This window comes from Bos grunniens, chromosome X (genome assembly GCF_055505025.1).
Source record: "Bos grunniens cultivar Pamir isolate PY7600 chromosome X, Bosgru_T2T1.0, whole genome shotgun sequence".
Lineage (NCBI taxonomy): Eukaryota > Metazoa > Chordata > Mammalia > Artiodactyla > Bovidae > Bos > Bos grunniens.
The window spans coordinates 127,005,720-127,029,574 of NC_141194.1; the positions used below are offsets into that span (position 1 = coordinate 127,005,720).

A 23,855-nucleotide genomic window follows, 5' to 3' on the forward strand; every position below is an offset into this window, starting at 1 on the left:
TAGGGGACAGCCCCCAGTAAAGTCAGAGGTGAGAGCACAAAGCAATAAAGTAGGCAGACTCTGGTTTTTTGGGGGGAAAATGCTCGAGAATATCCGGGCGGACTCCTGAGGCTCGATCCCACCTTTGCATATGCCGAGCCTCCTTCCTCATGACCTTTGTCATGAGCGGAATGCCTCACCGGCTCCCGGCATGTCCCCCTTTTTTATTTCTTAAAACAGCCAGATGTAGCTCAGTCGCGAGCCTCTGAATGCTCTGCGGAAGAATCCTGACAATACAAGGAAGAATGATTATTAGAAGTAAAATTAAAACAGCCAATGTAGCATAGCCAAGGAAGGTAGACAGAATATTTTTTCCTGAAATGTAGTTAGAGAATGTATGGAAGAAATCATTTGCTGTTCCAGCGGCAGTAAAATCTAATCGGGAGTGTTCCAGGGTTGCTATTTGATTGTGAAGTTTCCCTAAGTCTAAGCCAATGTCAGAGCTGTTCCAGATACCTGAAATATGGTTTTTAATCTTTTCCCATTCAAAATCTGTCTCATTTACTTTCAGGGGTGTTACACATATCCACCGGTAGTCAGCATGACAGGACAATGCCATTTTCACCTTTAAAGCCTGCAATTCAGTCCCAATATGTATTACTGCTTCCTCTAGGGCATCTACCCTCATTTCTAATTTTCTGTCTATAGCTTCCTGTGTTGCCAATGCTAAAGAAACATTTTTGGACATAGAATCAACATATTGAGCAGTATGTACTTGTTGAGTCAATGATATTGCTGCCACAGTAACAGAAGTAATTGCACTTATCAAAGCTGCTATTCCCAAGATAAGTAAGCCCACAAACCGTCGTGTTCGCATTAAATCCTGCAGTTGTTGTAATACAGCAAGAGCATAATTCAATAAGTGGTTACATCATAAGATAAGGTGGACGTTGTAACATTACAAAGGAGCAAACATTATATTGAGGATTTAAACAAGATGAGAGCATACATTTGTTCACACCACCACCACAAAGGAGCAAACATTATATTGAGGATTTAAACAAGATGAAACAAGGAGCAGCTGAAGGCATCGGCTCGGCGGAGCAGTGTCCGCAGCATCAGGAGGCAGAACGGGAACGGCAGGCTGTGGGCCGCGGCATCTACGGCGGGCAGAGGGGCGGGGTTCGCGGACTCGGGCTAGCCGCTGCCACTTGGGCTCCGGGCGTTTTCCTGTCGCCGGCGGGAGCGCGCTGGTCTGGACTGCATTCCGCGGGCGCGCTTTCCTCTCTGGCCCTCACTCGCCGCACAGACTTCTTGCTCTAGGTCGCAGGGTGCAGCAAGGAGGGTGCGGGGCGCCGCTGGCGGCGTGGAGGAGAGAGCTGGCTGGGGGAGGGGGAGCGAGCGAGTGCGCGCGCCGCGAACCTGGTCTTTGGGGAATGTGACATGACGAATTTTTCTGAGATCCAAATCGGAGAATCTGCATTCTGTAGAAATATATAAGCATACCCTCTCCCACAAGTTAGCAACACATCTGGCCTTTTACACTCTCCAGTAAGGAGGTCTTTTTACTTGACCAGGGGCCGAGTCGTAGCCTGTAATTCAGGCATCTAGTGTCTCATCATTGTAGTCTGCCCCTGTGTGTTTACGTTTAAGTGATTAATTACAATTTGGACATAACTTTTTGTCCAGCTGTTTCCCTAGGGATATGAAATTTATACCTTAAACCAGCTGCATTTTGATGGTGAATTTTGCGAGAATTTTTGGCCTTATCAATCTTTTTATGTAAGTTTAAAACAATTACTTTAGTCAATGCATCTACCAAGGCATTTCCTTCATGTAAAGGGCTGGGCAAGTTGAAATGGACTCTAATATGTCCCACAATATATTTTTTATCTCTGTGTTTAATCTCTTTTTGTAAATCAGATAACAAGGAGAAGATAGTAGTTTTATTTTTTGGAATATTAGCAGTTTCAATATGAGGAAATAACCCCACAATATATCTGGAGTCAGTCAAAAGATTAAAGGTGTGGTCTCTTAAATGTTGAAAAGCCTAAATAACTGCTCAGTCTTGACATTTTATTCCCTTGAATTAAAAGATCTTTTAAAGGCCTTGGAACTGTAACTTCCTGCACCCAAAAGGCTAGATCACTAGATCCAAATGTTTTGTGGCTCCTAGCTTGAGAAGTCAAGTTTTTTCTTGTCTGATAGTAAGGTAAAAGTAAAAGCTGTGTTACTCTTTGACCTTTATTAATTTGTACAGTTTTGTTAGGCGGTGAGATCAAAACTTTTAATTTTTCCAATATAATCAGAATCTACTACACCATGCACCACCGAAATTTCTTTTCTCTCTCTTTTTTTTTTTATTTTGAAAAGAAAGTGAGCTACGCCCCAGGACAAATCTTACAATGTCCTCAGGTAGGGGGCCAGCCACTCCCGTTGGAATTGGAGTAAGCGGCACATCAGGGGTTAATATTGTTGCTAAATCCCCTTTCGCTTTTTTCCTAGCCTGGATGAGACCCCCCTGAGGAGGTTTTCTCTAAGGAGCATGCTCTGCATATTGTGCACGCAGTCTGTTTTAAAAGCTCCACTGTTCAAAAAACTTTTTATCTTCCTCAGGCTTAGGCAACGCTTTGAGAGGCTTTGGGGGCAAAGTGGGGAACTCCTGGGTCCTGGGAAGCACCAACAGAGGTGGTGGCGATCACCTTAAATCAGAAAGTGGTGGATAAGTTTTTTAAAGGTTTGTGCAGAGGGGGAGGGAGCTCTCCAGGGCGCTCGGCCACAGCGTCCTGTAAACCCTCTCCTTCCTCGGGAGGTAAAGCACTTTCTCCCTCCTTTTTTTTTTTTTTTCCAATAGCAGAAATTATGATCTATGCAGAAAGTGGAGACTCACCACCATCTACCACTATAGCCTCCCTCAAAGGCTATTTAACAGCCTCATGACAGGGGTCCAGGACATTTCTAATCATATTTCACAGAGCCAATAAACATTTGTCTATTCTTAGATGCAGAGAAACCCATTTTTTTAAATTTTTTTTTGAGAATATTTTTATTTATTTTGTATCTTCTTTACCCTATCTAAACTGCAGAGGGGACTAGAAAAGAAGCCTCAAGGTTAGGATCAAATTTATCCTCGGGACTAGAGAAAACCCTTCTCCAGGAAACTCCTAGAGGAGGCCCTTTACCCCCACACGGAGGAGGAGGCATGGAGGCATGGGAGCGTCCCGTATTTCTCTTCTCCTGCTCCGGAGATCCTTTAACTGTTTGGTGACTAAATCTTACAAACTGTCTGATCGGGGATGTTTCCCTCAAGCTCCTAGGAGCGGATGGTCTGACAGGGGAAGTTTCTCTTAGGCCTTTTGGGGCATCTTTGTTAAGAGATGCCAATCTCCATCAGAGTGATATTTAGCTGTTATCTCGCCTAAATTCTCTTTTTCTTTTGGGGAAGGCTGATCTTGTTCCTCATCCCTATCTTTAGGTTGTTCCTGAGTAGTCATGGCTGCTAACATTTTTCTTAGTTGCCGATAGTCAGGCGGGTCTTCGTTTTTCTCATTTTCTTCAGGTTTAACTACAGTTTCGACCTCATTTTCCTCTTTAAAAGTTACTCTTTTAGATTCAGGGGCAGGTTTAGCTACAGCATTTTCTTCACTATCACTTTTAAGATGTACATTTTCTGAATCAGGGGCAGGGTCTAAGACATCTCTAATGATATTCCATAAGGAAAAGGCGTCATTAGGCACCTTTTCTGAGCCATGTTCGGCATGGTAAGTTTTTAGCTGTTTTCCTACTTTTTCCCAGACATCTAAGTTAACAGAGCCTTCGTCTGGAAACCAGGGACAGTGCTCTTGTACAAATGAAAAAAAATGATTGAATGGCAGATTTTTTAACTTTGATTCCTCTTTTACCTAATAACTGTAAAATTACTCCTATAAAGAGCTGTCTTTCATTTGATTCAGTATTACCCATGTCAGAAAATTAAGTATAGTAAAAGATTTTGCTTTAAGCTATCAAAAGATCAGGCTTTTCTTTGGCCTTTTAACTTCAGAAACTGTTTTCTCTCTCTAAGTCTAACTCTTTAACACTTTCAACACTTCCCACTCCTCTCGCCCTGTCTATCCTACAGGGGGGACCGCGGCACCCTTGAGTGGGGTCCTAGCCGTCCCGAACACTGGAAGAACAATAGGGCTGGTGACCCAGATTGTTCCGGGGGAGGAACAGTAGGCTGATGGCCCAAACTGTTCCAAGGGAGGAGCAGTAGGGCTGTTGACCCAAAGTGCTCCGTGGGGGAACAAGAGGGCTGATAACCCAGTTGTTCCGAGAACGGGGAGCAATAGGGCTGGTGACCCCAATTGCTGGGAGCTTACCTTCGAAAACACCTGTCTCGGGCGCCACTTGCTGGGGACAGGCCCCAGCTGATCCAGGGTATTCGAAGGAGAGACGGCCTAGGCGACTATTTATATGCTAATTAGAGATATAAAGAATGATAGAATGAGGATAGCTCAGTAGGAAAATTCAGTGGAGAAAAGAGGCTGAGTAGCTTGGTTTACGCGGGAGACCAATAAAACTTCAAGACAAGAAGTTTGCACCACTTACGTAGGCCGCAGGCGCCCTCTCGAATAGCGGAAGGTGCCTCACCCTAGACACCTTCTCGAGTGGGTCTTAGAAGCCCAGGCATAATTAGTAAGCGTGGTGGGTTCCGTGCTCCAGATGGAGACTCAGCTGGAAGTTAAAGGGAAGAATGACATGGGGAGACCAAGCGTTGGGGAGCAAGGCCCGTAGCTTTACTTTAACAGGGGCTTTTATACCCTAAGTTACACATAGAGGATAATAGGGGATGCAAAGTCAGCAGTCTTTGATCCTTATCAAAAACCAAGGTTTCTTTCCTGCAAATTTATCGTATACAAATGGTTTAGGTGATTTACATCATCTTCTGGCCAGAAGGCCTACTAACATTTTATGACTCTTGACAAGAACTTATCAACAAAGACTTATTTTCTCTAAGAGTAATTATTTTAAGGTTTCGTGCCATCTTCCAAAGATAAAATTGCATTCCTATAGGGCGGATGTGTAATGGGTTTACAACAAAGAAAATAATTTATTACCTCAAGGGTCTAAAGTTGCTAACACCAAGGCCACTACTTATTTTTTTCTATATACCAACTATTAATTAATACACATTCAAGGATACAATTCAGGGGATGTGAAAACTTGGCAACAAGCATTGACTCATCAATGAAATCCTTTACTAGTTTATTCCGACAGTTTTTACCTCTCTGAGAGGCTCTAAGCTATTTGAATATGTTAAGCTTCCCGTTCCTCTGGAGGCTAGGAGACTGTAAACAATCGTATGCATAGCTGCAGGAGTCCGGGTAAACTTGTCAGGCGAGTTAGAGAGCCATCTGAGGGGTTTGGATTTAAACACTCCTAATTGCCCAGGAACTTTATTCATTGGAGCTGTAAGTTAACTCTTTGACAGAGAGAGAGAGATGGTGGTAGGGGACAGCCCCCAGTAAAGTCAGAGGTGAGAGCACAAAGCAATAAAGTAGGCAGACTCTGGTTTTTTTGGGGGAAAATGCTCGAGAATATCCGGGCGGACTCCTGAGGCTTGATCCCGCCTTTGCGTATGCCGAGCCTCCTTCCTCATGACCTTTGTCACGAGCAGAATGCCTCACCGGCTCCTGGCAGTTAATGAATTTCCTTAAGCCATTCTTTAAAGGTAGGTCTGTTGGCAACCAACTCTCTTAGATTTCCTTCATCTGAGAATATATTTATTTCACTTTCATTCCTGAAGGTTGTATTTGCTAGATACAGAATTGGCTGTTGACATAAAAAGGAACGAAATGTGCTATTTGAAGAAACATGGATGGATCTAGACACTGTCATACAGAGTGAAGCAAGTCAGAACGAGAAAAACAAATACTGTATATCACTTATATGTGGAATCTAGAAAACTGATGCAGATGAACTTATTTGCAAAGCAGAAATAGAGACACAGATATAGAGAACAAACATATGGATACAAAGAGGGGAAGGGGGTGGGATGAATTGGGAGATTGAGATTGACATATATACTCTACTATGTATAAAATAGATAACTAATGAGAACCTACTTGTATAGCACAGGGAACTCTACTCAATGCTCTGTGGTAACCTAAATGGGAAGGAAACCCAAATCCACAAAAGTTATATGTATATGTATTGGAGATGGAAATGGCAACCAACTTCAGTATTCTTGCCTGGGAAATCCCATGGACAGAGGAGCTAGGCAGGCTACAGTCCATGGGGTTGCAAAAGAGTTGGACATGAATTAGGGACTAAACAACAGCAACATTTATATGTACAGCTGATTCATTTTGCTGCACAGTGAGAAACTAACAAAACATTGTAAAGCAACCATACTCCAATAAAAATTAATTTAAAAATAAAAGCTAAAAACTAATAATAATTGGCTACTGACAGTGGGTAGAAAAGCAAAGGATTGATTAGTCCTGCCCTCTTATTTTCATGAGGAGGTTGAAGCGGGTATTGAAGACCAGCTCCCCACCCAGCCCTGCTGAAACTGCAGAAAAGAGACTTGGAGGAAGGTGACTATTGGCAAAAAGGTGCCCTGCTCTGTTAGGCCACCTTTTCCCAGTCCCTTGGTTATGGGGAAGAGCTTTTCTTGGAGCTTTTCTTTGTTGATGGTTCTGGATTGCAGGCTCCTCCAGTGCCCTTTTGGGGATATGTGAGAGGCAAAATAACACCCAGGGAGTTCACTGCCAGGCCTTTCCTTAAGCCCCAGGGTCCTGATGGAGTCCCTACTTCCACCTTTTCCTGTGTTTGAGGCATAATTAACATACAATGAAATGCAGTGCTAATAAGAACACATTTTGATGAGTTGTGTTAAAAGTATTCATTCCCCTGTGTAGCTATTGCCACAATCAAGATACCGAATATTTCCATCACAGCAGAAATTTCCTTTCTACAGACAATGCCTTCTCTTCATGCCCAGTCCACCCTTGATCTGTTTTCTGTCATTCTACATTTGTTTTTGCTATTATAGATTTGTTATTCTGTTTCACATAAATGGAATTATACACTACGAAATCTAGCTTCCTGTGCTAAGCATATTATTTTTTGTTGTTTTGTTTTTTAATCTTTTTAAATTTGAACTAAAAAGCCTCTTGATGAAAGTGAAAGAGGAGAGTGAAAAAGTTGGCTTAAAGCTCAACATTCAGAAAACGAGGATCATGGCATCTGGTCCCATTACTTCATGGGACATAAATGGGGAAACAGTGGAAACAGTGTCAGACTTTATTTTTTGGGCTCCAAAATCACTGCAGATGGTGATTGCAGCCATAAAATTAAAAGACGCTTACTCCTTGGAAGAAAAGTTATGTCCAACCTAGATAACATATTGAAAAGCAGAGACATTACTTTGCCAACAAAGGTCCGTCTAGCCAAGGCTATGGTTTTTCCAGTGGTCATGTATGGATGTGAGAGTTGGACTGTGAAGAAAGCTGAGCACTGAAGAATTGATGCTTTTGAACTGTGGTGTTGGAGAAGACTCTTGAGAGTCCTTGGACTGCAAGGAGATCCAACCAGTCCATCCTAAAGGAAATCAGTCCTGGGTGTTCATTGGAAGGACTGATGCTAAAGCTGAAACTCCAATACTTTGGTCACCTCATGCGAAGAGTTGACTTACTGGAAAAGACTCTGATGCTGGGAGGGATTGGGGGCAGGAGGAGAAGGGGACGACAGAGGATGAGATGGCTGGATGGCATCACTGACTTGATGAACATGAGTTTGAGTGAACTCCGGGAGTTGGTGATGGACAGGGAGGCCTGGTGTGCTGCGATTCATGGGGTCACAAAGAGTCAGACATGACTGAGCAACTGAACCGAACTGATAGTTGATTTACAATATTATGTTAGTTTCCGGTGTACAGCAAGGTGATTCAGTTATACATACACATGTATTTTTTCCCCAAATTCTTTTCCCATTTAGGTTGTTACATAATATTGAGCAGAATTCTCTGTACTATACTGTAGGTCCTTGTTTTCTTACCCATTTTAAATATAGTAGTGTGCATATAAGCATATTATTTTTGAGATTCATCCTTGTTGTTGCAAGTAAATATTTAATTCCTTTTTATTGCTAAGTAGTGTTCTATTATATGGATATGTCACTAATCACTGAGCAATTCATGTATGGTAATCAGCCTTTAAGACTGCACCTAGTGATCCCAGCTGCTTGGTATCCACTCCCTTGGACCATTGCAGTCTTGAATGTAGGCTTGACCTACTGACATACATTTAATAGCAACCCTTGGCAGTTTGATTCTTTTTTGAAAAATTAATTTGTTTTAATTGGAGGCTAATTATTTTACAATATTGTGGTGGTTTTTACCATACATTGACATGCATCAGACTCGGGTGTACATGTGTTCCCCAACCCTGAACCCCGTCCCACCTCCCTCCCCAGCCCGTCTGAAGTGAAAAGTCGCTCAGTTGTGTCTGCTCAGTTGTGTCCGACTCTTTGTGACCCCCTGGACTATACAGTCCATGGAATTCTCCAGGCCAGATTAATGGAGTGGGTAGCCTTTCCCTTCTCCAGGGGATCTTCCCAACCCAGGGATTGAACCCAGGTCTCCCGCATTGCAGGCAGATTCTTTACCAGATGAGCCACAGGGGAAGCCCAAGGTCTCCCGCATTGCAGGCAGATTCTTTACCAGCTGAGCCACAAGGGAAGCCCAAGAATACTGGAGTGGGTAGCCTATCCCTTCTCCAGTGGATCTTCCTGACTCAAAAATCCAACCAGGTCTCCTACATTGCAGGTGGATTCTTTACCAACTGAACTATCAGGGAAGCCCTTACATATGGTAATAAACATGTTTCAGTGCTGTTCTCTCAAATCATCCCGCCCTCGTGTACTGATATTTCACTGTGGATTTCTTTTGCATTTCCCTTACAAGTAATGATGCTGAGTATCTTTTCATGTGCGTGTTTGCCATTCAGTATCTATTTTCTTGTAGGGTATCCATTCAAATCTTTTACTCCTTTAACAAATTAGCTTGTTTACTTATTATTGAGTTGTAAGAGGGCTTTATGGGTTTCACTGGTCGCTCAGTGGTAAAGAATCTGCCTGCCAATGCCGGAGACATGGGTTTGATCCCTAGGTCAAGAAGATTCCCTGGAGGAAGGCATGGCAACCCACTCCAGTATTCTTGCCTGGGAAATCTAATGGACGAGGAGCCTGGCAGGCTATAGTCTGTGCATTAGCAAAAGAATCGATCGTGACTTAGCAACTAAACAACAACAATAAGAGGGCTTTATATTGGTATATTCTAGATATCAAGCATTTGAGGGATATATGTTTTGAAAGTACTTTTTCCCACTCTGTGGCTTGCCGTTAAGTATCACAAAGTATTTCAAAGATGACTTTTCTTTCAAATTTTGATGAAATTTATCAGTGTTTTCTTTATGGTTCATGGTTTTTGATGCTATGTAAGAAATCTGTGCATGTTAAAAAGTTGCCAAGACCTCCTAAGCCTTGTTTTTTAGTTCTTTTAGTTGTACACTTTGATCTGTTACACACTTCAAAATAATTTTTGGTTTCCCCTGCTCTGCTGCAGTGGTGGCTGGGCACTTCTTGCTCATGGTGCAAAGGACTACCAAGAGAGTAGGCAGGTGGGCCCGCTGGAGTTGTCTGCACACAGGAGAGAATTTGCCTGGTCTGGCCAAATAATGTGTGCATATGGCATGAAATAAAAGAGAATGTTCATTTTATTTTTTTAGCCACTTTTATTGAAGTAAAATTGACTCACAATATAAGGAATATATTTAAAGTATATGATTTAATAACTATTAAAGTATGTATGCCCACTTGAAACTATCAATCAGTACAATCAAGTGAATGTATCCATCACCCACAGGTCTTCTCAGGCCCCTTTGTAATTTCTTCCTCCTGTCCTTTCCTGCTTCCCACTTCTCATCAACCACCGATCTAGTTTCTGTCATTACAGATTCATAGAGGAAGGGGCACTCACCAGCAGCCACAATTGCGGAGGGACACAGCCACTGCGAGAGACACAGTGGAACTGAGTAGGACCCTATGGGGCCATACCCCTCCCCCATATCCTTTACTTTAGTTTCTCTCTGAAGTACCTAGATGATGCTATGTGATGCAAATTTCCTGAGTTTTTCCGATGCTAAACCCACCAAAATCAAATGGATGAAATTAACTGCTTGAGGATCATGATCACTAGCCCCTAGACCTTCTGGCGCCTAAGAATTGATCACCACCAGCCAAGCAGAGAATTGTGCACAAGCTGATCATAGGCCCTGACACATGCCTCCCTCACTTGGCCTTTAAAAATGCTATGCTGCAACCTTCTGGGGAATTCAGGGTTTTAAAGTAGGATGCACTTGTCATCCTTGTATTGGAACCCTTAGGAAAAATGCTGCATTTTCCTTCACCACAACCTGGTGTTAGTATTCTGGCTTGACTGCCTGTGGATGGATGGACCCAAGTTTGGTCTGGTGACAATAATGACAATTCAGGGTTGTGGTAGGGATTAAACACTTTGGCCTCTCCCCTCCCCCATCCTTGGAATTCGTGAAGTTGCTTACCGTTGACCAAACCCAACCACCAGCCAGAGGCTGAGGGAACCCAGTCTGTGAGTTCCAGTCTTCTGGTACACATAGCACACAGCGATAGTTACGTGTACAGAGCATGCACAATAGTCAATTTTTCAGGACCTGTTGTTGGAAAAATTCAATACTGGTTAGCCTAGGGACTTGTGAAGAAAGTGGAGCCAGACCTAATTGTCAAGACCAGCCAGAAAAGTAGTACATCTCTATTTAGGGAGGTAGGAGTACTGGCAGAGGCAGCAATTCTCTCCTATCCTCTGTGCCATCACTAAAGTTGGTGCTGAAATGCATTCCCTGGGTCTCTAGAGACAGGAACTAACAGTAGGGGTAGGGTCACTCCAGGGCATTGCTGATTTGCTCCATAGTAGAGACAACCTACTCCTCTCACTGGTCAGTAGCATCTTTTTCCAGTCTATTTGTGTTCCTCTGTTCACTGTGGGTGCTGCTGTAACAAACAGATTGAGTTTATTAGATGGTTCTCATTTAAAATTAATCTAAGTTTGACCTTCTCAGCATCAAAGTTCTGGTCTTTATTCTTCTAAGCACCAAAGTTCTGGTCTTTATTATTATGATTTACTAAAAAAAAAAAAAAAAAAAAGCCTTATCTTACTTGAGATAAATGCTCCAAGTGGTGTTATCAGAATGTCTTCCATCTCCCTGGTATTGATTAGCCAGTATGTAGCAGGGCTCTGGTAACTGGATCTGAGGACTTGTTTTTGCATTTTTAATCCTCTCAGCTTTGAATCTGTTCAGTTACTACTCAGTTCGTGGTTTGGGAGGAAATATAATTAAGACAGTTAGCTAGCTATTCAATTTAAAAACACACAACCCATGTGATGTGTCATCATCTTATAATCAGTAATCCCATGTGGGGAAAACTATTTCCACTCCTTGCATGTAAAAAATAATTTAACCTTTGATGTTAAAACACGTGGCATAACACAGAAAGCATCTGCAATGAATGAAAGATACTTTCAATAAAACATAATTTACACACAAAAAAGAAAGCCTCACCATAGTAGGAAGCAGCAGGAAGATGGACTGGACAGGAGTGTACAATAGGAGGACTCCTCTGGTGGCTTTGAGGAAGCTCACAGGTTGCTCAGTGGTAAAGAATCTGCCTATTGTGTAGGAGATGCAGGTTCGATCCCTGGGTGAAGAAGATCCCTTGGAGGAGGAAATGGCAACTCACTCCAGTGTTCTTGCCTGGGGAATCCCATGGACAGAGGAGCCTTGGGTCTACAGTCCATGGGGTCACAAAGGGTTGGACAAGACTGACTGAATGTGAATGGCTCAGGTGCCTTTGTCCCTGGGGTGAGGATGTAGATCTAAATATTATTTATTTCATGAATTTTTTGTGGGGGGAGGTCCCAAGGCAGCAGAGGAATAGGCCAGGGAGACCACTTTATTCCCCCCAAATTCATCAAAAGATCATTTGAATGTTGAGCAACTTCTACAAAACAACTTCTGAACGCTGGTGGAGGACACCAGGCACCCAGAAAGGCAGCCCAATCTTTTCAAAAGGAGGTAGGACAAAATATAAAAGACAAAAACAGAAACAAAGGATTTAGGAACAGAGACCCATCCTGGGGAGGGAGGGGTGAAGAAGGAGAAGTTTACACACAACAGAAAACCCTCTCATGGGCACGTCAGTGGGGAGCTTTGGGATCTCAGAGGGTAACATAACTGAAAAAAAAACACCCATAGAATACATGCCTAACCACGAATATTTGTGGAGAAGCAGCTCAGAAGTTCACATCTGGCAGCAGTGAGTGGGGCCTGGGCAGGGAAGCATGGGCTGATTCATCGGTCCTTAGGGTAAGGACCAGACTTGAATGCCCTGAGGACAATCTGAGGGAGTTAATGCGACATAACAACCCAAACCTTGGGATTGCGAATGAGACAAGAAAAAAAAAAAAGGACCTTTCCTACGAAAGGCTCTAATGCCATATGGTGACCCCTGGCATGCTCAGAGAACAAAGGGTTGTGCCCTAGAGAACAAGGAGAACAAGCCCGTTGCTGTTTAGGGCCTTCCCTCCCCAGAGCCAGAGAGGCAGCTGTGTGACAGCCAGAGCCAGAGGGCAAGGGGCTGCTGCCCTCTTGGCCCCAGAGACTGCAGCTTCCACCAAACTGTGAGCAGGCTCCCAGTTGCTAACCGTGTCTTCCTGGAATCCTGGGCAGTTCACATCTGCCAGAAGTGTCACGGCCTGAGATCAGCTCCCCAGAGGAGTCACACAGCACACCTGGAACTGTACCCTCACCTGGGAAACCAAGCAGCCAGACCGGGGAAGTGCATAAAACTCATGGCCCACCGGGTGCTCGCCAAGCACCCAGTCTCCTGAGTGGGTTGGACCAGGGAAGGGCACAAAACTCACAGCCCTTCTGGGTCTGTGGCCTTGTGGAGCACCTGAGAACCTGAATGGCTTAGACCTGGGAAGTGAATAAAACACAGGGCCCACTTGGGACAATTCCCTTGCAGAGCACCCTGGAGCCTGAGCAGCGTGGACCCAGGAAGGACACGCCGCCTTGGGCTGTGGCAAACCCAGTGTGGTCCATCCACTGCAAGCACTCCCCACACATGCCAGTGGTATTTGTTTGCAGTGCCCCTCCCTCCCCACAACACAACTAAACAAGTGAGCCTAAATAAGGGGCCACTTCGCCCCCTTGTATCAGGGCAGAAATTAGACATGGAAGAGACTTGCAAACAGAGGAAGCCAAAATAAACAAAGGGGGAACCACTCTGGAAGTGACAGGTGCAACAGATTAAAACCCTGCAGTTAATGCCGAGACTGTGCACTTGAGAGGCACCTATAGACCTTTTGAGAACAAGTACAAGCCAGAATAAGGGATTATCTGACACTGAACTGACCCCACACTGGCCACAACAGCTCTAGAGAAATACCTAGATATATTTTTACTATTATCATGTTTAGAGTTTTAAAAATTTTGATTCTTTATTACTCCTTTAACTTTCATTTTATAGCCTATAACCTTTCTTTAAAAAAAGCCCTATTTTTAAAGACAATCTCTTCAACAAGTGGTGCTGGGAAAACTGGTCAACCACTTGTAATAGAATGAAACTAGAACACTTTCTAACACCATACACAAAAATAAACTCAAAATGGATTAAAGATTCAAATGCAGGACTAGAAACTATAACATTCCTAGAGGAGAACATATTCAAAGCACTCCCTTACATAAATCACAGTAGGATCCTCTATGACACACCTCCCAGAGTAATGGAAATAAAAGCAAAAATAAACAAATGGGACCTAATTAAAATTAAAAGCTTCTGTACAATAAAGGAAACTATAAGCAAGGTGAAAAGACAGCCTTCAAAATGGCAGAAAATAATAGCAAATGAAGCAACTGACAAAGAATTAATCTCAAAAATATACAAGCAACTCCTGCAGCTCAGTTCCAGAAAAATAAACGACCCAATCAAAAAGTGGGCCAAAGAACTAAATAGACATTTCTCCAAAGAAGACATACAGATGGCTAACAAACACATGAAAAGATGCTCAACATCATTCATTATCAGAGAAATGCAAATCAAACCACAATGAGGTACCATTTCACGCCAGTCAGAATGGCTGCTATCCAAAAGTCTACAAGCAATAAATGCTGGAGAGGATGTGGAGAAAAGGGAACCCTCTTACACTGTTGGTGGGAATGCAAACTAGTACAGCCACTATGGAGAACAGTGTGGAGATTCCTTAAAATAGAAATAGAACTGCCATACGACCCAGCAATCCCACTGCTGGGCGAAACCAGAATTGAAAGAGACACGTGTACCCCCAATGTTCATCGCAGCACTGTTTATAATAGCCAGGACATGGAAGCAACCTAGATGTCCATCAGCAGACGAATGGATAAGAAAGCTGTGGTACATATACACAATGGAGTATTACTCAGCCATTAAAATGAATACATTTGAATCAGTTCTAATGAGGTGGATGAAACTGGAGCCTATTATACAGAGTGAAGTAAGCCAGAAAGAAAAACACCAATACAGTATACTAACACATATATACGGAATTTAGAGAGATGGTAACAATAACCTTGTATGTGAGACAGCAAAAGAGACACAAATGTATAGAACAGTCTTTTGGACTCTGTGGGAGAGGGCGAGGGTGGGAAGATTTGGGAGAATGGCATTGAAACATGTATAATATCATATGTGAAACAAATCGCCAGTCCAGGTTCAATGCATGATACAGGATGCTCTGGGCTGGTGCACTGGGATGACCCAGAGGGATGGTACGGGGAGGGATGTGGGAGGGGTGTTCAGGATGGGGAACACGTGTACACCTGTGGCGGATTCATGTTGATGTATGGCAAAATCAATACAATGTTGTAAAGTAATTAGCCTTTAATTAAAATAAATAAATTTATATTAAAAAACCCCTATTTTAAAAATCAATTCCATATATATTTTTCAATTTTTGTGATTGATTTTGTTTCATATTTTTTATATTGTGTTTTTGAGAGTCTAACTTCTAGGTTTTTAAACTTTGCTTTTTGATATTTGTTATCAATTTTGTACCTTTAAGAATCTAATCTTCAGTATCCATTTTCACTTAGGGATATGATTACTGGCTTGATTGCTCTCTCCACTTTTGACTCTCCCTTTTCTCCTCATGATCACTTCTATCTCCCTCCTCCCTCATCTCTTCTCTATATAACTCTGTGAATCTCTCTGGGTATTCCTGGCTGTGGAGAGTTGTTTCACCATTAACCTAGGGGTTTTATCTTCTGTGCTGTATGGATAGAGAAGTCTGGAGGCTACCGTAAGAGGAGGACCAAAACCCAGAGGCAGGAGGCCCAACTCCAGAACTTTAGAACATCAGAGAACTCCTGACTCCAGGGAACATTAATAAACAAGAGCTCACCCAAAAGTCTCCATACCTACACTGCAACCAAGCCCCACTCAAGAGCCAACAAGTTCCAGTGCAAGACACACCAGGTTAATTCTCCAGCAGAACAGGAACGCGACCCTGAACATTAATCGATGCCCTGCCCAATACATACCAAACCCATAGATACCCCCAAACTCACTACTGGACACTTCATTGCATTCCAGAGAGAAGAGATCCAACTCCACCCACCTGAACTACAGCAAAATGCTCTGAAGTTGTTGTGTTGGCAAGGCCTTCAGGCACAGGGACAGTCATCCTTCACAGACAGTTTTGATAAGAGCAAGAGGAGAAAGAGGAGAGGGGTTTCGCCACAGGAAGGGGGTGGGAAGAATAGATGTCAATGTTAGGCTAGAGCCTCATAGAACTTAAAAACGGAGTGGAGCACTGCCATCTTCTGGTGGATAAATTCTACATCAGAAAGCAGTTGGAGTGTTGTGTTTCTAAGTCTTTAAGTCAAAGAGTCAGTCTTCCGTGCACAACCAGTTTTTATAAGGGCAAGAAAAGAAAGAGAAGAGAGGTTTTGGGTCACAGGAAGGGACTGGGGGAAGTAGATGTCAATAGTTGCTTGTACAGCCCCATGCAACTAAAAAACCTAGTGATATTTCACCATCTGCTTGCAGATTACTTTGAAGTACATCACAAAGACATGGGTTATTTTGGTGCTATGGCCTGCAGTGGCATGAAATGTCACCTCTGCACAGCCAGTTTTGATAAAGACAAGAGAGGAAAACAAAGACATGTCTTGGGGCACAGGAAGACAGTGAGAGGGAGTAGATGTCAATAAGAATTTGTAGAGCCTCCTATAACTTGCAAACCTGGTGGAGCAGCCCCATATGCTGTTGCATTTCTTGGTATACATCAGAGAACCATGGGGGTGTTTTGTTGTCAAGGCCTTCAGCGACATAGACCACTGTGTACACAGCCAGTTTTCAGAAGGGCAAGAGACTGATAAGAGAGTTCTTTGTGCAAAGGAAGGTTGTGGGTAGATGAGATGTCAATGTGAGGTTATAGAACATCGTATCACTGGAAAACATAGTGGAGCAGGGCCGTCTACTGGTGGATTCCTTGAAAGACAGCAGAAATCCCTAGGAAGATGTGTTTTCAAGGCATTCAGTGGCAGGGACAATCATCTATGCACAGTCAGTTTTGATACGGACAAGAAAAGAAAAAGAAGAGAGATCTTGGGGGCACAGGAAGGGAGTGGTAGGGATATATGTCAATGTGATGCTTTAGAGCCTCATATAACTCGAGAACTTAGTGGAGCTGTGCCATTTGCTGGTGGATGCCTCGAGCTATATAAGAAAGCCTGGTCGGTGTTGTGTTCCAAAGCATTCAGTGACCAGGTCTGACTCCCCTGCACAGACAGTTTTGATAAGGGCTAGAGAAGAAATAAAAGAGAGATCTTGGGCACAGGAAGGGAGTGGGTAGAAGATGTCAATGTGAGGCTGTACAGCCTCATATTATTAGAAAACCTAAGAAACACAAGCTGGAATCAAGATTGCTGGGAGAAATATCAATAACCTCAGATATGCAGATGACACCATCCTTATAGCAGAAAGTGAAGAGGAACTCAAAAGCCTCTTGATGAAAGTGAAAGAGGAGAGTGAAAAAGTTGGCTTAAAGCTCAACATCAGAAAACGAAGATCATGGCATCCGGCCCCATCACTTCATGGGAAATAGATGGGGAAACAGTGTCAGACTTTATTTTTGGGGGCTCCAAAATCACTGCAGATGGTGACTGCAGCCATGAAATTAAAAGACGCTTACTCCTTGGAAGGAAAGTTATGTCCAACCTAGATAGCATATTCAAAAGCAGAGACATTACTTTGCCAACAAAGGTCCGGCTAGTCAAGGCTATGGTTTTTCCTGTGGTCATGTATGGATGTGAGAGTTGGACTGTGAAGAAGGCTGAGCGCCGAAGAATTGATGCTTTTGAACTGTGGTGTTAGAGAAGACTCTTGAGAGTCCTTGGACTGCAAGGAGATCCAACCAGTCCATTCTGAAGGAGATCAGCCCTGGGATTTCTTTGGAAGGAATGATGCTAAAGCAGAAACTCCAGTACTTTGGCCACCTGATGCGAAGAGTTGACTCATTGGAAAAGACTCTGATGCTGGGAGGGATTGGGGGCAGGAGGAGAAGGGGACGACAGAGGATGAGATGGCTGGATGGCATCACTGACTCGATGGACGTGAGTCTCAGTGAACTCCGGGAGTTGGTGATGGACAGGGAGGCCTGGCGTGCTGCGATTCATGGGGTCGCAAAGAGTCGGACATGACTGAGTGACTGAACTGAACTGAAGTGACTGAATGGAACAATACTATGTATGGGTGGTTTCCTTGAAGTCTATCAGAAAGTCCAGGGAGAGATGTTTTGCCTAGGCCTCCAGCGACATGGACAGTCACCCAACCACAGCTAGATTTGTTATGTGCAAGGAAGAAAGAGAAGAGTAGTCTTGGGTCGCAGAAAGAGATTGACGGGGAGTAGATGTCAATGTGAGGCTGTAGAGCTGCATATAACTCGAGAACCTAGAGTAGCAGCATCATCTGCTGGTACCTTGAACTACACCACAAAGACAAGAGTATTGTGTTGCTAAGGCATTCAGCGACAAGGACAGTCATCTGTGCACAGCCAGTTTTGATAGAAGCAAGGGAAGAAAGAGAACAGAGGTCTTGGTGCACAGAAGGGAGTGGATGGGGTAGATGTCAGTGTGAGGTGGTTGGTTGAGCCTCCTATGACCCCAGAGCTTAGTTGACCAGTGCAGTCTGCTGGTGGATTTCTCAAACTACAGCAGAAAATCTTGTGGTTGCTGTGTTACCAAGACCTTCAGCCACTGGGACAGCCATCCAGCATGGACAGTTTTGATAAGCACAAGAGAAGAAAGGGAAGATACATGTTGGGCACAGGAAAGAAGTGGGAGAAAAGAAAAGAGAAGAAAGTTAAGTTGCTCAGTCGTGTCTGACTCTTTGCAACCCCATGGACTGTAGCCTACCAGGCTCCTCCATCCATGGAATTTTCCAGGCAAGAATACTGGAGTGGGTTGCCATTTCCTTCTCCAGGGCATCTTCCCGACCCAGGTTTGAGCCTATCAGCGGAAAACCTAGTAGAGCAGCGCCATCTATGGGTAGATTCTTTGAACTACAGTAGCAAGCCCCGAGTGAGATGTGTCGCCAAGGCCTTCATTCACATAGACAGTCATCAAAGCACAGCCAGTTTTGTTAAAGGGAAGAGAGGAAAGAGAAGAGAGGTCTTGGCACACAGGAAGTGAGTGAGGGGAGTAGATGTCGATGTGACTCTGTAGAGCCTTGTATAACTCAAAACTCTAGGGGAGCAGCACCATGTGCTGGTGGACTCCTTGAAGTACATCAGAAGGACATGGGTGTACTGTTTTGCTAAGTACTTCACCGACAGGAACAGTCACCTTTAAACGCCTTATGTTAAGGGCAAGAGAAAAGAGGTCTTTGGGTACAAGAAGGGAGTGTGTAGACTAGATGTCAATGTGAGGATGTAGGGCATCGTATAACTGGAAAACCTGTGGACCAGAGCCATATGCTGTTGGATTTCTTAGTATATATCAGAGAGCCAAGGGTGTGTTTTGAGCTGTCAAGGTCTTCAGCGATGATGACAGTCACCCAAGCAAAGCCAGTTTTGTTAAGAGAAAGAAAAGAAAGAGAAGGGACATCTTGGGGCACAGGAAGGGAGTCAGTAGTAAATGTTAAGAGGAGAGTGTAGAAACTTGTATAGCTCTTAAATTTAGTGGAGCAGCTCTATCTATCAGTGGATTTCTTGAACGACTGCAGAAACCTCTGTGGAAGATGTCTTGCCAAGATATTCAATGATAAGGATAATCACCCGTTCACAGCCAGCTTCGATAAGGACAAGAAAAGAAAGAGAAAAGAGGTCTTGGGGCAAAGTAAGGGAGTGGGTAGACAAGATGTCAATGTGAGGCTGTAGAGAAAACCTAATGGAGCAGCCTCATCCATTGGTGGATTCCTTGAATTGCAGCAGAAAGCATTTTAGAAGATGTGTTGCCAAGGCCTTCATTGACATGGGCAGTCACCCAAGCACAGCCAGTTGTGTTAAAGGAAAGGAAAGAAAAAGAAGAGCAGTATCAGGGCACAGGGTGGGAGTGGCAGAAGTATATGTCACTGGGAAAGTGTAGAGGCTCGCGTAACTTGAAAACCTGTTAAAGGATCGCCATCTGCTGGTGAATTCCTTGAACTACAGCAGAAAGCCATAGGAAAGATGTGTTGCCAAGTCCTTCAAAGACATGGGCAATCACCCAAGCACAGCCAGTTTTCTTCAGGGAAAGAAAAGAAAGAGAAGGGACACGTTGTTTCACAAGAAGGGAGTGTGGTAGTAGATGTCAATGGGAGTGTGTAGAACTTTTTATGACTCGAAAAATTGGTGGAGTTACACCACCTACTGGTGAGTTCCTTGAAAGACAGCAAAAGCCCGAGGGGAAGATGTGTTTCTAAGGCCTTCAGCAACAAGAACAATCACCCGTCCACAGCCAGATTTGATATGGACAAGAAAAGAAAGATAGGGGAGGTCTTGGAGCACAGAAAAGTGTGGGGTAGTACATGTCAGTGGGAGAGTGTAGAGCATAGTATAACTTGAGAACCTAGTGGAACAGCATCATTTGCTGGTGGAATGCTTCTAGTATATAATAAAGCCGTAGAGGTGTTGTGTTGCCACGTCTTTCAGAGACAGGGAAACAACCATGCACAGACAATTTTTTAAGGGCAAGATAAAAAAGGGGAAAAGGTCTTGGGGCACAGGAAGGGAGTGGGTAGAATAGATGTCCATGTGAGGGTGTAGAGCCTGGTATCAGTGGATAGCCTAGTGGAGCATGTCATAGGCTGTTGGACTCCTCCACCTGCAGCAGAGAACGTTTGGGAAGATGTATAGCCAAGACCTTCATTGATGTGGACAGTCACTCAGGCACAGCCTGTTTTGTTAAGAGCAAGGAAAAGAAAAAGAAAAGAGGTATTGGGGAAGAAGGAAGTGGGGGAAATAGATGTCAATGAGAACCTATAGGGTTTCACATAACTTGAAAACCAAGTGGAGCAGCGCCACCTGGTGGTAGTTTCCTTGAACTACAACAGAAAGCCATTGGAAGGATGTGTTGCCAAGACCTTCATTGCCACGGGGGCTTCCCTTGTGGCTCAGCTGGTAAAGAATCTGCCCGCAATGTGGGACACCTGGGTTCGATCCCTGGGTTGGGAAAGATCCACTGCAGAAGGGAACCGCTACCCACTCAAGTATTCTGGCCTGGAGAATTGCATGGACTGTAAAGTCCATGGAGTTGCAGAGTCAGACATGACTGAGTGACTTTCACTTACTCATTGGCATGGACAATCACCCAAGCACACCCCGTAGTGTTAAGGGAAGAGAGGTGGTGGCACAGGAAAGGAGTGGTGGGAGTAGATGTCAATGGGAACATGTAGAGACTTGTATAACTTGATACCGGCTAGAGTAGCACAGTCTGATGGTGGATGCCTTGAACTACAACAGAAAGCCATGAGAAAGAAGTGTTGCCACGGCCTTCACGACATGGGAAAACACTCAAAAACTGCCATTTTGTTAAAGGAAAGAAAAGAAAGAAAAGAGATCCTGGGACACAGGAATGGAGTGGGTAGTAGATATCAATGGAATGTATGAAATCTTGTATAACTGGAGAACTTAGTGGAGCAATGGCATCCATTGGTGAATTTCTTGAAAGACAGCAGAAATTCCAGGGAAAGATGTATTTCCAAGGCACTCAGAGGAAGGGACAATTAGCTGTCCACAACTAATTGTGATATGGACAAGAGAGGGTAGATAAGAGAGGACTTGGTGCATAGGAAGGGAGTGGGGATAGTCGCTGTCAATGGGAGGGTGTACAGTGTCATTTAACTCGAAAAGGTAGTGGAGCAGTGCCATCTGCTGGTGAATTCCACGAACTACATCAGGAACCCTACAAGTGTTTTATTACCAAAACTTTCAGTCACAGGGATAGTCATGAAAGTTTATCCTGTATGGGACTCTTTCTGCCTCTTGGACTTAACGGCTATTTCCTTTTTCATGTTGGGGAAGTTTTCAACTATAATCTCTTCAAAAACTTTGTCGTACCATTTGTTTTCCTCTTCTTCTGGGAAGCCTGTAGTTCGAATGTTGGTGTGTTTGATGTGGTCCCAGAGGTCTCTGACACTGTCCTCATTTCTTTTTAATCGTTTTACTTTATTCTTCTCTTCTGAAGTTATTTCCACAGTTTGATCTTCCAGCTCACTGATCCATTCTTCTGCCTCAGGTATTCTGCTATTGATTCTTTCTAGAGTATTTTTGATTTCAATAATTTTGATTTTTTGTCTCTGTATGCTTCTTCTTTAATTCTTCTAGGTCTTTGTTAATTGATTCTTGCATTTTCTCCATTTTGTTTTCAAGGCTTTTGATCATCTTTACAAACATTATTCTGAATTCTTTTTCAGGTAATTTTCCTATTTCCTCTTCAATTATTTTGACTTCTGTGTTTCTAGTTTGTTCCACCACTTGTGCAGTATTTCTCTGCCTTTTCACTTCTTTTTAAGTTATTGTGTTTGAGGTCTCCTTTTTTCAGGCTTCAAGGAAAGTTGAAATCTTCCCTTGAAGAAGGTTGAATTCTTTCTTCCTTTTGGAAGAAAACTCTGAGCCAGTCTCATCAAGAAAAAAAGAGAGAAGAATCAAAGCAACAAAGTTAGAAGTGAAAAAGGAGAGGTTACAACAGACAATGCAGAAATACAAAGGATTATAAGAAACTATTATGAACAACTATATGGCAATAAAATAGATAACCTGGAAGAAATGGACAGATTCTTAGAAAAGTTCAATCTGCCAAGACAGAACCAGTAAGAAATAGAAATTATGAACAACCCAATTACAAGCACTAAAATTGAAGCTGTGATAAAAAAAAAAAAAAAAAAAAAACTCCCAAAAAACAAAATCCCAGGACCAGATGGTTTCACAGGAGAATTCTATCAAACATTTAGAGAAGAGCTAATGCCTATCCTTCTAAAAGTCTTTCAAACATTTGCAGAGGAAGGAACACTTCTAAATTCATTCCACAAGGCCACCATCACCCTGATATGGAAACCAGACAAAGACAACACACAAAAAAGAAAATTACAGGCCAATATCACTGATGAACATACATGCAAAAATCCTCAACAAACTTTTAGCAAAAAGAATTCAGCAACACATCAAAAAGCTCATACACCATGATCAAGTTGCGTTTATTCCATGGATGCAAGGATTCTTCATTATATGGAAATCAATCAATTGATATACCGTATTAACAAATTGAAAGATTAAAACCATATGATTATCTCAATAGATGCAGAAAAAGCTTTTGAAAAATCAGCACCTATTTATGATTAAAACTCTTCAAGAAAGGATGACATAGAAGGAACAAGAAGGACATAGAAGCAACCAAGCTCAACATAGGAAAGGCCATATTTGACAAGCCTATAGCAAACATTCTTCTCAATGGTGAAAAATGGAAAGCATTCCTCCTAAGATCAGGAAGTAGACATGGGTGTCCACTTTCACCACTATTATTCAACATAGTTCTGGAAGTCCTAGCTACAGCAATCAGAGAAGAAAAAGAAATAAAAGGAATCCAGATCAGAAAAGAAGAAGTAAAGCTCTCACTGTTTGCAGATGATATGATACTGTACATAGAAAACCCTAAAGATAGTATGAAAAATTACTAGAGCTAATCAGTGAATTTAGCAATGTTGCAGGATACAAAATCAATACACAGAAATCACCTACATTTCTATATACTAACAATGAAAAATCAAAAAGTGCAATTAAGGAATAAATCCCATTCACCATTGCAACAAAAAAATAAATATCTAGGAATAAACTTACCTTAGGAGATGAAAGAACTATAGATAAAAACTATAAGACTCTAGTGAAAAAAATCGAAGATGAGATGGACAGATGGAGAGATATTCCGTGTTCCTGGGTAGGAAGACTCAATATTGCGAAAATACTACCAAATGCAATCTGCAGATTTAATGCAATCCCTATCAAATTACCAGTGGCATTTTTCACAGAACTAGAACAAAAAATTTCACAATTCATATGGAAACACAAACGTCCCCAAATAGCCAAAAGAGTCTTGAGAAAGAAGAATGGAGCTGGAGGAATCACGCTTCCTGACTTCAGGTTATACTACAAAGCTACAGTCATCAAGACAGTATGGTACTGGCACAAAAACAGAAACATAGACCAATGGAACAAGATAGAAAGCCCAGCAATAAGCCCATGCACCTATAGGTAACTTATTTTTGAGATAGGAGGCAAGAAT

The 23,855-nt window shown here is 42.9% G+C and overlaps 1 long non-coding RNA gene across 1 annotated transcript in view; it reads left to right on the forward strand.

Moving 5' to 3' along the window:
- Positions 1-23,855, forward strand: part of LOC147341351 (uncharacterized) — a 34,729-nt gene that overhangs the window by 5,214 nt on the left and 5,660 nt on the right. The gene's annotated exons all lie outside the window — the stretch shown is intronic.